We start from the raw sequence: 15,586 nt of genomic DNA on the forward strand, positions 1-15,586 counted from the left end.
CGGTACAAGGACCCTGCAAATAGGACGGGGGGTTCGTCTCCATGGGAATGTGCATGCTGAGAGCCAATCCGTGATGGTTTCTTTGAGGCTCCCTGGCTGCAGATGGTTCTGACCTCTGACCCTATTCAGCTAGGGCCTCTTTATAATTCACCAGCATATTAGGGTGTCCTCTGAACCAAACACTGCATCTACAATAACAGAAGTGTTTAGTGGCTTAAAACAAACCTATCCTTGATGGAGGAGCAAACATTTAGCTCTGCTGGTTGCTTGTCTCTACGGATGTCATTTTCTATTCATTAGTCAGTCATTTGTGGTTCCCAGAGGATGAATCCTATTGATTTTAGGATCTCTCTCGAGTTTTCCTGTTGTCCCACCAACAGATCAAATTTGCCAAATATTGTCATTTAAATGCATCCGCTTAACTTTGTGCCTGGCGTTAATCAGCATCTGGACAGTTTAACCTGCTGCTCCGAAGATTAGTGACATTTGATTTGACGAATCTTAAAACCATCAACCAAAAATCCTCAGGCTCAACATTTTTATATTGGAACATCTGCAAGCTTTTAACAAGAAACAATAATCATTTTCACTCTCCTCATTTCTGAAAATCCTTCTTCTGAGATGCACTGTGTACTCATTTTGGCATGCACGAGTGATTCTGTTTACCCATTCGAAAACAGAAAAGATTCTCATGGGATTTCTGAACTGTGCCTGGACTCAAAATGCATAAAGGGAGAAGCATCATACCATAAATTTATATTAACAGCAGGAGAACAGCTCTATATTACTGCTGATTTCTCTTTATGACAAACAGTAATAACACACCGAAAGGTTACTGTAAGAAACGTATTTGTTTTGCCCGTAAAAACTGAAATATTTATCTTATTGTTACAGTAAACAGCCTTGTACCTTGGCTAGGTTGGGAAAGTTGGCACAGGCGGAGTCACTGTGGCATCGCTTTATATTGTTCTTGTTGTTATGATGTTGGAGAAAAAGCAATAAATACGATGATATAGGCGCCCAGTCACAACACAGATTTTGCTGCGCAGACAGCTTATGTAAACTCTGCTGGTAAACCAACACCAAAATGATGTTTCACATGCTTGCTTTTCCTCCCTGCCAACAAACAGGGATGCACTGAATCAGATCACAGCACCCCTGGTACAAATCACACTTCATATGACGATTTTATCAGCCGCATCCTTGCTTGCATGCCCCTGTCAGTCCAATAATAACAGGCCAATAAAGTTAGGTCACATATCAGAACCGCTGGCAGTGTAATAACCATTCTGCGTGCTGGTGCGCTCTCTGTCGGAGTCCTCTCTCGTACAAATGAGCAGATAGTCTGGGGTCACAGATCAAATCTGAGCACTGCTGGCACTGTAATAAGGCTGTTATGATTTGTTTTGCTCTGTGCTAGTTTTTGTATATCTGGGGCCCCAAAAGTGTGTTTACCAACCACAGTGAGGCGTGACTTCACCTCTGTGAGTGTGCTGATGTTTCTAATCCTCAGATCTTTGATGGAAGAAATAGTCCATACATGCTGGGAATCACACTGCACTTACAATTGATATAAATAGCCCACATGAAAAATGCTGTTTTTGCACGCCAATTTCCAATGATCACTTCAAAAACAAACTGAGAAAGCAAATATCAAACTCAATTGTGCAGAAGTTCAGAGAGGTGGTAAAGTCTTCTCTGCCTTAGCCCACTGACACGAGTGTGTGTTTGCTCACGTGTGACGCTTTTCCTCCCAAACCCTGCTGCGAGATAAATTATATTTTTAATCTTCTATTGATACGGGCAAACTGACGGAGAAAAAGATGAAGGGTTTGAAAGTGTTTGCGCCTGTGTGTGTGTTTCTAGGTGTGTGTGCATGTGTGTCAGCATGAATATTTCAGAGGCCCCACACTGAGTGGTGGCGACAGAGCATCACCAGAACGAGGACACGCTGCTCTTCAGGGTGGAGATTGGAAGCGTTGGACAGACAGTAAGAGGGAGACAGGAAACAAGGAAGGCTCAGAGAGAGAGAGAGCGCAAAAAAAAAGATAAAATAATAGGAGGGCAAACCACACACGCACACACCGTATTTCACATAATTACAAAGCGTCTGGAGGCGTGAACAACTGTCAGCCTCATCCTGCCATCACAGTTGGGTTTGCAGGAAGCAGCAAAGTTTAATTGAATGTCTCCTCAAAGACATTAGGTCTAACTCGAGAAATAGAAAAAAAAAATCTCGACTTTTCATCTTCGTAACATGAGGTCAGCTTCCTGCCTTTTCATCTGTTCTCAAGACACTTTGTCATCCCAAACAAAACAACAACCTCAGCTTCCTATGCCAAGGAAACCCAACAAAAAACATTGAAAGTGAAGGCCCTGGAGGCTAATGTATGATTTTCACACTCAAACTGCACATTTTTAACTTTACACTTAAAAAAAGTCTTTTGGTTCTCGATTCCAAAATTTTCAAACTTAGTTACATCTCTTGGGTTTCGCTTACTAGCTGTGTAAAAGTTGGAAACTGGAGCGTGAAGACAACTTCCAGTGATATCCACGCATGCAGAGAGTTTTAGTTTCATATGTGAAGGGTTGGAGGTATTTGCCCCTGAGATCTCCGCCTGAACTCCAGAAACACTTCTGTCATCACTCTGGATAATAAACAGACTGCACTGTGAAAAGTATTCAGCGAAAAAAACCTGACAGTGTGTTTTCCTGCAGACTGTCCAGAATCTTGGAAGAAGCCTGTTTCTGACAAGGGATGCTGTTGTTGAATTTTTAAAAATGCACTTCAAGCCAGAGGGGAAAAAAAAAATGCCTTCGCTGCTATTGTACTGTGGTGGCAGCAAAAGTCTCAGATGTCTTAAAATGTAATTCTTAGAAGTCATTGTTGTCCAAAACAGAATGCGCTGACAAGCAATTAGTCTGCTGTGTGAGGGTTTAATGGGATGATGGCGTTCTTTAACTGTGGTATGAGTTAGGTCAACAGACTGTCAGCACACTTTTTGTATCAGATGATTTTGTGTGTGGATACAGGACAATACAGTCCACTGGAATGGAGTTACAGTTCAGTAGACTAAAGCGGGATTAGGGTTTAGTCTGGTTAGTATAGGTGAAATGTTTGAGGTAAACCTTCCTAATACCACTAAACCCATTACTGAGCTTCCACATCTGTTCCCCTTGTGAGGTTAACAAGATGCTACAGAGAGGATCACAGTGAAGTTGAGAAAATAAAGTCAACTATATAGGGCAGGCCAATATAGATTTGCACACAGGAATCTGGACTACACAACCTCAAGATGCCTTCAGGAAACCAACTTCTTTCTACAAAAACATTGCTATAAGTGCAACATTTCTAAACAGACAAAGAGATGCAACAAGCCATTGTTTCTGCCAAGCTGATGTGCAACCGTAGCTGAATGTAAATGTGAAAAATGTATTGTCTGACTTAGAATTTGCATAATTTGGATATCGGGCTTCTTTGTTGCCTGTTTTAATCTAACATTCCTGTCTGACCATTCATGGGTTCATTCTTCTGTGCCTGTCATGCAGACTCATATACCAATAAGATTTAGGATCTCGATTCTCGACACAAAAGCAGCCATGGCGATGGTTCCTATCCTATCTGTCAGCATCTTCACTCTTCTGTTCTGCTGTTTTTTATAGAAAAGAGAATGAAAGAGCACTCATGTGCATGTGACAGGGTGGCTGATGTCATGATTACTAACAGGATGACTGTGTTTCCATCCAGTCCATCTGTCACCGGAGAGGCTACTACTGCGTGTGAGCGTGTTTGTGTTTTGTAAAAGGAGGGCAATGATGGGAATCAGAATATAACTCAGACAGTTAGAATCTGATGCAGTAAATACACTGAGCACACAGTTATTAGGCAAATTGTTTTATTAATTAATTATATTGGATTATTATATTGGATTAATTTGATTAATTGTATTGTTGAACAGTGGCAAGACTCTCAGTCAAATGTTAAACTTCAAACCTAAATGTTCAGCAAAATAACTTTAGCTTGGCGTTTCTCAGGGGAATATATAATTGCCCAATTATTAGACGATTTTTAGTGTGCAGAATTATTAGCCAACTAAATTACCAAAAAAATGTAATGGAGTAAGTTTAACAAATTGGTAACAAAAAGAGTCAATTAAATGCCAGTTTCTGTCCTTTTAGAATAATTTAGTGACCTATGCAGCCACTTTTCTTTTCATTAAGTCCCACGAGCCTTCCATCTGTGGACTTTCTCGATCTACTCCTGATTAACATTCACTAAAACAGAAACCACAGCCCCGTAAATGCTGTTCAAACACGTGTTTTTGTGTTTTCTCACTGGAAATCTCAGGCTTGAAAGTTTTCACAAGCTTTCAAGATTATTGAAATCGGATGAAGAAGAGGGCTGAGTCATTATTTGGTCATCTTTGATGCATTTGCTATCCAGCCAAACAGTGGAATGCTTAGATGCATGCAATGGGGAATCATGAATGCATCAGACTTCTTCCTATAGATCTCCTTGACTAAAGCCTCTTCCAGAAACTGGCAGTAAGTTTGGGAGTTGATTTTCAGATCATGTTCAGTCTGAAAAGGTACAACTACCTCATCCTTAATGTTAGCAGCCCCTACCAGCATCCCCTCTCCCAACTGCTGGTGCCTGAATCAAAGTGGTGTCCTGTGTCTATTAATGACCCAGCCAGAGGACATCCATCTGCTCCATCACCCTCATTTCATCAGTCCATAACATCTTTGAAAATCAAATTCAGGTATTTCTCTGCTCAAACTTGATATTCAGCTAGTGAATCTAAGTCAGTGTTAGTTATGTTACTTCCACCATGTCTCTGAGCACATGGCACTTCAGGCAGTTCTGGAAGGACAGTGGGTTTTTGGTAACATCGTGTATATTTTTGTACTCAAGTCTTTTGCTTTTAATATGCTCTTTTTCTTCCCTATGCCTTTTTGTAGCTCAGTTGATGATTTGCAATCAAAGTTTGATTGGGCAGTGGTGAATGGTGACGGATTTTTCCAAAAATGTGTTTCATAAATATCAAAAGTATGTCATTATCTTTGACTGTTCAGTAGCAGTTAAATCCCATTTTGACATATTCTACCTGAGGTAATGAAGTGCTATCCACACAAATATGAATGCAAAGTTATGAAATCAAGTTCAAGTTTACATGCACTGTGAATCAAGTTCAGAAGAAATACATTAACAAATGATAGAATACTATGAGCAAAAAGTGTAAAAACTGTTAAATTTATAGCAAATGTCTAGAAAATAATGACATATTTTGCTCATTTCAAGTATTTTAAGCATTGTAAAAGAATAAAGTATTATTTGTAATAAAAAATGCATTTTATGTCAACATTATGAATAGTTTTATGTGAGTTATCAATTTTAATTTTTTTTTACAGTCAGTATGTAAAATAATACTTCTGTCTGTGATTCTTGTGAATATTATATATTTGACACAAATAAAATAATGTTTTTTCTGTTTCAAATACAGTAAAACAATTTTATATTCTAGCGTTGTATTGGAACAAATAACTATTTATAAAAATACTAATTTTTCAATAATATTTTAAATTAATGCATTTTTTTTCTGAAACGTTTTAGTTGTCTGTAACTGAACAACACAACGGAACGCCTTTAAAATAACAGTCAATTGTTCAAGAAAAGCTCAAAGACTTAAAAAACTTAGTTAGTAAAACTGAACTGTTTAAAGAGTATCTGGAGTTGGAAAATGTACAGAGAAATAATGATCAGATCAGAACACTCAGGTGCCCTACAATTGCGCTCACGGTGTGTAGAATAATCCTCAAATATAATAGCTGTTCTCAATAAATCATACAGTAGAATAAAGACATAGTGTAATTACTGTTATTCCATTCACCGCTGAGATATAACAACAAATTATTGCTGTTCGGCCATTATATCCCGGAGGATGACGGTCTTTATTTCAATAATGAGCCTGGCAGCAACGTGACAACTCTGTGAGTGCAGTATTTAAAGGAAACAACAGTACATGCGCACAGGTGACCTTTGTCATGCAGAGGAGGATGTTCCACCGTGATATGACAGCAATGTACCAATTATCACTTCTCCCTACAGTGAATGCCGGCAAGCTGCTGCCAATACTTCCACCGAGCTTTGAAATGCTTCACTTCATTAATGTGAACTACAGTTTAGAAATGTGAGGTATTTATAGAGGAAACAACCAAATCACTCACTCTTCTATCCTCTGATATACAAATATATACATATTGTTTTATCATTACAAGCTGCATGTTTGGGTATTGTACTTCTTTGTTGTATATAAGTTGCAACTTCAAGTGCGTGGGCAGTGGAAACTTGTGATTAGATATTATTTTCAGGTATTTTACAGAGTGAGTGATGCATTAAACTATCCGCAGATTCACTGATGATGGCCATTACTGTTTAAAGCTGTAGCAGCTAGCTCCCTGGTCATCCCAGTTGGCATAGTAACCAGAACGGTGCAGACAGTCTTTTTTATTTTTTGGAAATGCCTCCACTGTTGTATCTATGATTAACCGGACTGCTTAGCTGGGAAACTGTTGAGTTTTCTGCATATAAATGCTTTAGAAAATACAGGTATCGAGGCTGATCAATTTGTTCAGCAGAGCTTGACTTTGACAGCGCGGAATAAAGAATCGCTGTAATTTTGCATGAGAAGCTTGAGAAGTTGAGATTTCCCTTCTGATTTCCTTTGAACTCTGTTTCTGAGTCAATTTAAATTTCCTTGCTCGTCACTTTCCTTTTGAATTTCACTCATATTTTGCATTTCATGCTCAGTTTGAAATAAATAGAACTTCGAATAGGCGTAGAAATATGACGGATCAGGGAGTAGAGACATCACTGGCATTCTTAAAGGAAATGTAACAGCACATTATTAACAAAGCTCTTTTAATAAATAGAGCATTGGCATCGGTAGAGGAAACCATAATAACACAATTTTCCATGTATGTGTTTTCAAGTGAACATGCAATTCAGTGTCATTTACTGGCAATTTCAGTAAAAGCAACAGTCTGTGAGCTTAATGCTAAATGGGGAAGCCTTTAACAAAATCAAGGTTGATCACAGTTTCAATGTCTTTCGCTGTTAGCAGTTTTTGCTTCATCAGTTTTCTTATCTTCATCAAGGTGTTCCTCCTCCCAGTTCATTTAGTTTGCCTTTTTTTGGTGCCGAGAGGACACGTAGAGACATACAACCTTAGGCTGGATTCTTTAATGCCCAGAGGATTCCATTTAAATTCAGAAGAGTGATCTGTGTGGAAGCTAAGAAGCATTCTCTATTACTTCCTCCCTTGGAGGGACGAGTCAATCGAGATGTCTAAGTGACCTATAGACATCTCACACACCTGAGAGAAGCAAGTTTTACGTAGTTAGGCTGTCTTTGTGTTGGCTGGATCCACAAAACCTAAAACCCCAATCAGAGATAATGGGAATCACAATGATAGTCATCGACTTTCTTTGTTAACTCAGTTTTTTATTCTTTCTTTTTACCAGGCTCTCCATAAAAGGGAGTGTTTGACATGTCATTTCACTCTTCTAATGCACAGAATTGACTGATTGCACGCTGGAACAGCTTGTTATAATGGAGAGCTATTAGGGAATACATTCCAGCAGAGCCAACACTGTAACTGCAAAGAATACAAGAGAGAAATGCCAGTAGAAAACTGTTAATCATGTAAGTAACTATATTAATTTTAACCTCAAATGTGACAGCTGCACATTAGAGCTCTGAAACTTTAATCTGCATACATTTAAACAGGATACTAAGCGAGTGCATTTAGGTTGCTCACTGTGCAATAATAAAGGATGTGTGGAAATCATTTTAAATCAAGGTGAAGTAATATTATTGACTGAATATTCTCTGCAATAAATACCAATAGACTAATCAATATTACAATCTGTGCTCTACTAACTGCAGTGCCAGCAATGTAAAACAGAGTTGGCAACAAACCAGGGCCACAGATAAAAATATATTTAAATATTTTCTGCATTGCTGATTAAGTGCATGTAGGTTCCCGTGGTAACACAATACATACTTTTTCCCTACTTTCACCGCAAGGCTTCATTCAGTGACATTACTACAGTATGGCTCAACAAGTTTTCAGATATACTTTTTCTCTCCGAGTCGGTCTGAAAGAATATGGTCAGGAAGAGAATGGGTGAAAGGATTTTCTGACAGCTGATTTAAATCTCAAACAAAACCTGCTCTGAAGCATGTGTTACCATGGAGATCTAGTTGGGTTTTTTAAAAGAAAAGAGGCACCTTCTTGACATTGAAAACTCTGATTTTGGGCTGAATGTCCTTCGCCAACCCATTAATCTCTTGTCGCACTACACCCTTTGGCCCACATATATAGAAAACTAAACCCGATAGCAGCGCATTGTGTCCATGCTGGATGTGATGTCCTCATTTCTGGCCGATCAATCTCTCATCACACGCCTCTCTGTGTATCCATCAATCCATTCTTTAATCAGTCTACTCATTTGGTGTCAGGACAAAGTACAGAAGAACAAAAACTTCTTCTCTACACAGTGTGTCTTCAGATGTTGTATAGGCAGCCTCACAGAATTTAAAGTGAAATGTGTGCTTGTATTACATAAATCTGTTTCTGTGGTCACATTGTGGGGTCACACCTTCTTTTCAGGGACAAAATGAAGAGTCCTCATGATGGAAATCATTGAATTTGAAGGAAAGTGTGGATGTAAGGTTAGGGTAAGGTCACAGATAGGCTAGAACATGATTGTAGGTCAATGTATTGTCCTCTGAAGTGATGAAAGCTCGACTCGTGTGTGTGTGTGTGTGTGTGTGTGTGTGTGTGTGTGTGTGTGTGTGTGTGTGTGTGTGTGTGTGTGTGTGTGTGTGTGTGTGTGTGTGTGTGTGTGTGTGTGTGTGTGTGTGTGTGTGTGTGTGTGTATGTTGGTGGCCTCAGCATTGATCCCCCTGTAAGCCTTGGTCATTGCTTGCAGCCTGAAGGTGAGGTGACAGGGGAGTAAAGAGGCTTTCATCAGATTACAGCTCATTCTCTGTGTTTCATAGTCTCTCTTTCCAACATCGTTTATCTCTCTGCTGCTGTCACCCACTTTGCTCTTTCTCTCTCTTCTTTTCTTCCACTTGCTGAACACAAGACCTACTTTAAGCCACAGCGTTAAATTTGTCTTCAATCCCACACGGATTCATTTGTCTTTTCCCAAATGAAATGATGGTGGCTGTTCAGAACTATATGACTGCACATCAAAACGTACGCTCAACTTGCACGAAGAGGACAATTTTAGTGCAGTGTCTTCTCACAGACATTTCTGAATAATCTTCTTCTTTCAGGTAGAAGAGGACATTCTATTTGACAAACACTGTTTGTCCATTTTCTGCAAAGTAGCTCAAAAATAAATGTAGCGTAGTAAAGTCCCAATATTTGCTCCTGAGATGGTGCAGTTTGGAGAATAAAGCAGCATTAAATTGCAATATTCCAGTAAGCTGTCCACATAACGCCGACATATTATCACCTCATGGAGCGGATGTGTTGAGTGTGTTTGCAGACAGCCTGTTTGCACATCTAGCAGCTACATTAGCATTTATTTTCAGTCATGTCCCTGGCCATCTGACAAAGTCCAATCTCTCTTTTCTGAACCAGTTCCTCTTCTCCGAGTTGCTAACACTTGGTGCTGGGTATGTGGCTTACAGTGGATTTAACTGCGCTTATTTGTTGAGTACAGCTCCTGTAGTGAATTGGCTGATGAGATTGGTAAGACCGAATCATAACAGTGAAGTGGTGGTGCTGAGAAATCAAAACAACGAGCTGAAGGACTCTAAAGAGAACTACAGAGCCGTGTCTCCACAGCTAATACAAACATATTCAATAAAGAAGTCACACTGCATGCTGTGGTGTATAATTATGCTGTATCATGTCAAGTCTTCCCACCAGTGGAAAAACAAACAGTACATTTTGTACTCGGATGGCATAAACACACAACGAGAGTCAGCAGTAAGTACTGTTGAGTAGCAAACACACACAAACATACACACATTTCCTCTGTAGAAAGCTTTGCCTTCTATCTTTCACTGTTTCTATTAACTGTGCTGCTCACAGCTCTGTCTCTCTGTAGACCCGTCCTGAATAACCGCATTCAGTTTAGCTCTTCTTCCCCTTTGCTCTGTTTGTTGTATTGACTGTGACGGCACAAATAACCACATTCATACTAGGGGTCATTGCGATTGGAGGTTTTCAGTGGTTGATGGCCATTATATAATGCAGCTATTATGATCTTAGTGCTGTTTTGCATCTGATTAAATACAACTGTTTACATCTGCGTTGTCTATGTGCTGCTGCTGACAGATTTATCTCAGTTTAGACATCTTAGCTTGTCTAATAACACAGAATCTCTCTGTGCAGCGGCTAATTTCCAATTGTGACATATTCCTCCTCTGCTCTACCCCCTGTTTTGCAAAGTTCTCGTCTAATTTTAGACCAAACAGCCGGAGGCCCCAGCATCCAGTGCAGGCTGACCCAGCGTAGCCCCTGTCAGCCATCCTCCTGGTAATCAGAGCCAGTAATCGGGCCGATGGCGATTATCTCAAAATGGCATTTAATCGGCCCGATTAATCAGTCTATCACTAATCCATATCGCATACAAAACACATGTGGCACGTGCAGTGACCTCACGGATCCCTCATCAAGGAAACACACAGACATGCCAATCTGTACGCACACGCCAGCTCATACACACTTTGTGAGAACTGTTCGCATCTACAACATACACACAGACAGAATCGGCGACGTGTCTGCTTCAATGGTATGGAAAGACCCTTCCAGCTACAAACCAACATGACAGCCAAACACAAACACACACATAATACGCTGCGTCGCCAGAGGGCTCTTACACACTGAGAGTCAGATCTGCTAGAAACTAGTGGCTCCATCCTGACACTGTCGGCGTTCCACTGATGGTGCATTAGCCACCAAAACAATTTTTGCATAAAGTGCTGGAATTATTTAATGGACGACCGAACTGTGTGTCAGTGAGCTGCATAACAGGCACTAATACATATCCGATCTCCACTTTGAAGCGCCGTGTGCATGTGAAAAAAGCAGTAATAAGGACAGCGATGGGGTGCATCAATGGGATTAGCATCGACTCTTTCCTTCTTTCCTTACCCTTTCCTCTCTCCTCTTTACTTAATGCTCCCCTTTCTACCTAACTCTCCTCCTCTTGCTTTGTCTCTACCATCACTGATCCCTCTTTTTGAAATCTACTTTCCTTCTTTTATGTTAAATCATTTGTTATTGTTTTTTACACAAGTCATAACGCTGCTGCTACCTTTTCCCTCCCACCTTTGCTCTCATTATATTTACCGCTCTAATAACTCTCTTTTTCACCCACAATCCTTCCTCGCTCTCTCCTTGCCCTCCCTCTTTAACCTTCCTATCCTATCTACTCTTCAGCACATAACACAAAACACTGGGGCCGCCTGTTTGAGACTAGCTCTGTCACACAGAGGAGCCCCTCTAGACTTTATGTGCTGGGTTTTGAGTCTGAGTCTTTTTGGCTTATGTTCGCTGCACTTACATAACCCGTCATCAAAGCAGTGCACATAGAGTGCGTAGCAACGCAGGCAATCCTTGAATTGTAACTTCTGTATGGATGATGGCCTCTCTGGTACACATCCTTACCTCAACACTAAATTCTATTAAAGCCTTTCCAGCTATCTTGCGGGTGATGATGAAAACACTGGATGAAGAGCGAGTTTTTATTTTCTCTTTGCAGGGTTCAAAGGTTTCCTCTTTGTACTGAATATCGTTGTTGCCTTGAATGGACTGGTTTTCCGTCAAGCATTGAATTGCATGACAGGATATTGAAGAGATTGGAAAAAAAAATGCTGTACAAAACAATGTTTTTTTTTCCAATACTTTCATGAGCTTATGGAAAAAGGAGAGATGACACTAAAGAGACAGAATTTTCTCATCTGATTCTGATCAGACTTTTTCTTTTTTTTTTTGCCAACATAGTCTGTCACTTTGGCCAAAATCCCAAGTTTGACGACTGATTGGCTCTTGGTTTTGGTTGCGTAACTACCGGCAAAGCTCCATATGGGGACCTCACCCAAACAGCTTAAACTTTTCAAAGGTGTGGGTTTGAATCCCGATGCACACAAATTTTCCTCCTCCTGTCTCATCTTCTTATCTTATTGAAAACACAGATCTAGTCAATCTTTTCATGTCATTATTCAAACATGGGAAAAGAGCAGACTGAATGTGAATAACACTTGCTGATCAGTGCGTACCGCTGGTGCTATGAAAGAAGTTGTATTCTGACTGGAAAAACTGCTGACTGGACCATTTGGACAGCATCAGAAATGAAAGTTTATGTTAAAGACTTTCATTTTCTTCAAAAACTGTTATTACAGCGGCCTGGCGGGAGCTCATGTTGCTTGGTTGCATACTGATTTGAATGCAAATACATGACTGTAAAAAACAACATTCTAAACCAACAAGCTGCTCCGATGCTGATTCCCTGAGCTATTTATTTCCCAGAAAATATCTCGAGTTCATCAGTAGCGAGACAAAGTTCCACCCAGGAAATGAATCACTAACGGAAGGAGATTCTTATTAAAAGATTTAATAGCTCCAACGGTAAGAAACCCTGTGCGCTGACACCAGTGCACTCTCCAATGAATCACTCCAAACAAAAGGGAGAGGTCAGTTAATACCAGAATAGTGGCTCCTTAATGCTCTTTTACACTGTGTCTCATTCACACTCACTCCTCTCATCCGCATGCTGTGCTTCAAGTCCATCATTACATCTCATGATTTCGTGATAGTTCAAAATGTTCCTGTCATTTTACAAGAGATAGCCAAATAACAGTCAAATCATCCCCAATTTCATGCTCTCTGCCTCTCCCACTCATTCATTTTACACTTAGGCTCCTTCCTTTCTTCCCATACCAACCAAATATGTGTTCTTTTTTGTACACATGCACCCACATACTGAACACTTAATTAGCACCACATATATGTAGAATATGAAGCTGATAGCTGCACTTCTTTTAGGGTTGAATGGTTCAGTTGTTCGAATAAGAAGTGGGAAGAAAAACACATAGAATTTTCAGAACAGTGTGTGATATAGACAACATTTGAGTGTTTAACAAAGGAAACGACTGGGCCTGTAATTACTTCTTCTTTGCTCTGGCAAACTAGTAATTATGAAGATGTTTCATGTGCTGTTACTGTGCCCTGAAGCAGAGAGGAGTTGCAGAGAGAGATCCAGCGAGAGGAGGATGTTGTCTTTGGTTTGTTTTTTGTCTTTTCGGATAAACTCAAAATTTCAGATAGATAGCTAGAAACACGTGACTTTCCCCTTCTGGCTCCTTGTGTTTACACTCTGTCCAACCCAATTATGCACACTGGTATCAAATTCAGAGTTTAGCCTTTTCCATTATTAATTCCCAGCATCATGAAGGATTCATCCTGCTGCCACTGATATGCGACCTTTAAGGGGTCTCCGGGTCTTGTGTAAGAGCACCTAATGTTCCCTTTAAGCGGCGGTTTGAAAACAATAGAGGGAAAACAATCGCTGAGCTGAGGTAGTCCTCCGCGTGTCTCATTTTCAAAGGCAATTACAGTGATTGGTATGGAGCTGTGGGGAACACAATTGGCTTTTTTGGAGCCATTTGAGCATAAAGGAAACGTGAGAGCTTGTTCGATTGGGCTGGAGAGGAGACTTCAGCCTTTTTCTCCTCAGAAGACCAACAGACTGTGTAGTTCAATACAAAACAAAGAATGTGCCACGTGAGATAAAATAATAGAATTAAAGGCAAACAAAGAAAACTCACTCACCTCAGAAACGCAACATATTGGCGTGTTTTTTCCTTTGTCATCCCCGAGACCAGAAGATGGGATTGAAAATAATAAAATAAAAATCAGCAAAGAAAATCTTCAGCTTGAAAACATCAGAGAGGTTCGGTCCAAAGACAACTCCAGGAAAAAATGAATGAAAGAAAAACCCCTGAAGCGAAGACGAAACAATGCTCAACTCCTTCTTTCCTCTCCTGCACTCTTGGCTTCTATATCTCACTGCGATGTCCAGACAGACGCGCGGTTGTTCGCCAGCACCTCATGTAATATTGAACGCCGATAATGGACTACCGCGATGGAGGGGAGAAACAGAGAAAGCAGCCTTGCGGTTTCTTCCTCTCTGTTTTTTGTTTATTTTTTCTTTTTTTTATTTCATGTTTACATCATGCGCCCAATTATCTCTCCCTCCGAACCGAGCAGCTTCCTTTGTGCTGCCCGTCTTTCTCACTCTGGGCGGGTTAAACCATTCCGCTCCGGAGGGGGTGGTGGTGGAGTGGAGAGGTTGTTGTTGATGGTGGTGGTGCTGGTGGTGGATGGGAGCTATTCATGTGATTATATGGGAACGAATGGGTTTGGCGACTCGTGGCCAAATGTTATTGTCTGGGATAAAGAGGCAGGAAAGAGGGGGGAGAGAGAGAGAGAGAGAGATGGGAGGATGAGAGGGAGGGAGAAGTGGAGAAAGTGAAAAGAGGAAGGGGGGGAGGAGATGTGTAGAAAGTGTGATCTTCTTCAAATTAGAAACAAAGAGGAAATCATACAACAAATCTTGAATCTGAGAACTGTGCGATTCTCTCTCTGAGAAGCTAGCATTTAAACCATTTTTTTCTCCTCACGTGCAGGCAGGATTTCTCCCTAAGCACACTCTGGATTACGCAGCAGAGACATAATTACATCCAGTGCAATGGATAGAAAAACACACACGACATAAGCAGACCATGGAAGCCTGCTGACTGAAGGTCTTCACTCTGCTGCATGTCGGTGAATGTCAGTTCAGGACCTTGGAGAGCTCACAGCCAGCACCAACCACCTGTGTCAACAAACAGCTGCAGCTTCTGATAGATTTAGATGTATACAACACAAAATAACAAATCTCATTTATTCGGTGATTATTTACACATCATGACCAGGCAATTTAATGAATGTTTTCAACTAGAAAATTGACCAGACTACAGTGATTTCACTCATAACATCCCTCAGATTGGCAGTGATGCGGTCAGACTCCTCTGTAAATCTGCAGAAACAGACTCTTAATACAAAAACTGTTTTCCAAATCTTGCTCAAAAGCTCTGAACATACTGAACGTATGCGGATGTAAGCAGAGTGCTGATGGCGCCCCCTCCTGGAGAGAGATATCATACTGTTGTTATCGGTGTTTTTAGTGGAACGAGACACATATATTTAAAGCAGATAAAACCTGTTGTAGTGCCAAAGCTGATTTTTAAGGCTTGTAGTCAGCAGAGGAAAAGTGACAGCAGGGATTCAGAGCTGACAAATATGTCTGGTCACATGATGTTGGTTTGGGATTAACTTTAACAGACCTGCACCCTTCCTGGAACATCATTTACTCCTACCAGAGTGCTGTGTGTTTATTTGTCTAAAGAATATTTATGCTTGGTTATTATTTGCTGTTTCTGACCAGAAATGGCAATTTAAACACAACCTATCCATTATTTATTTACTTTAATTTTATATTTTACATTTCCATGTAA

At 40.4% G+C, this 15,586-nt stretch overlaps 1 protein-coding gene across 2 annotated transcripts in view; it reads right to left on the bottom strand.

Annotated features, from left to right (window-relative positions):
* tmem198a (transmembrane protein 198a) overlaps positions 1 to 14,371 on the bottom strand; it is a 42,139-nt gene extending 27,768 nt beyond the window's left edge. The window contains exon 1 of one of the 2 annotated variants that reach the window (XM_022190269.2): positions 13,860 to 14,371. The gene's annotated coding sequence lies outside the window, so the exon portion shown is untranslated. The remainder of the gene's footprint in view (positions 1 to 13,859) is intronic. The other variant, XM_022190268.2, reaches the window with a different exon arrangement.
* Positions 14,372 to 15,586: the final 1,215 nt, after the last annotated feature.

This window comes from Acanthochromis polyacanthus, chromosome 14 (genome assembly GCF_021347895.1).
Source record: "Acanthochromis polyacanthus isolate Apoly-LR-REF ecotype Palm Island chromosome 14, KAUST_Apoly_ChrSc, whole genome shotgun sequence".
Lineage (NCBI taxonomy): Eukaryota > Metazoa > Chordata > Actinopteri > Pomacentridae > Acanthochromis > Acanthochromis polyacanthus.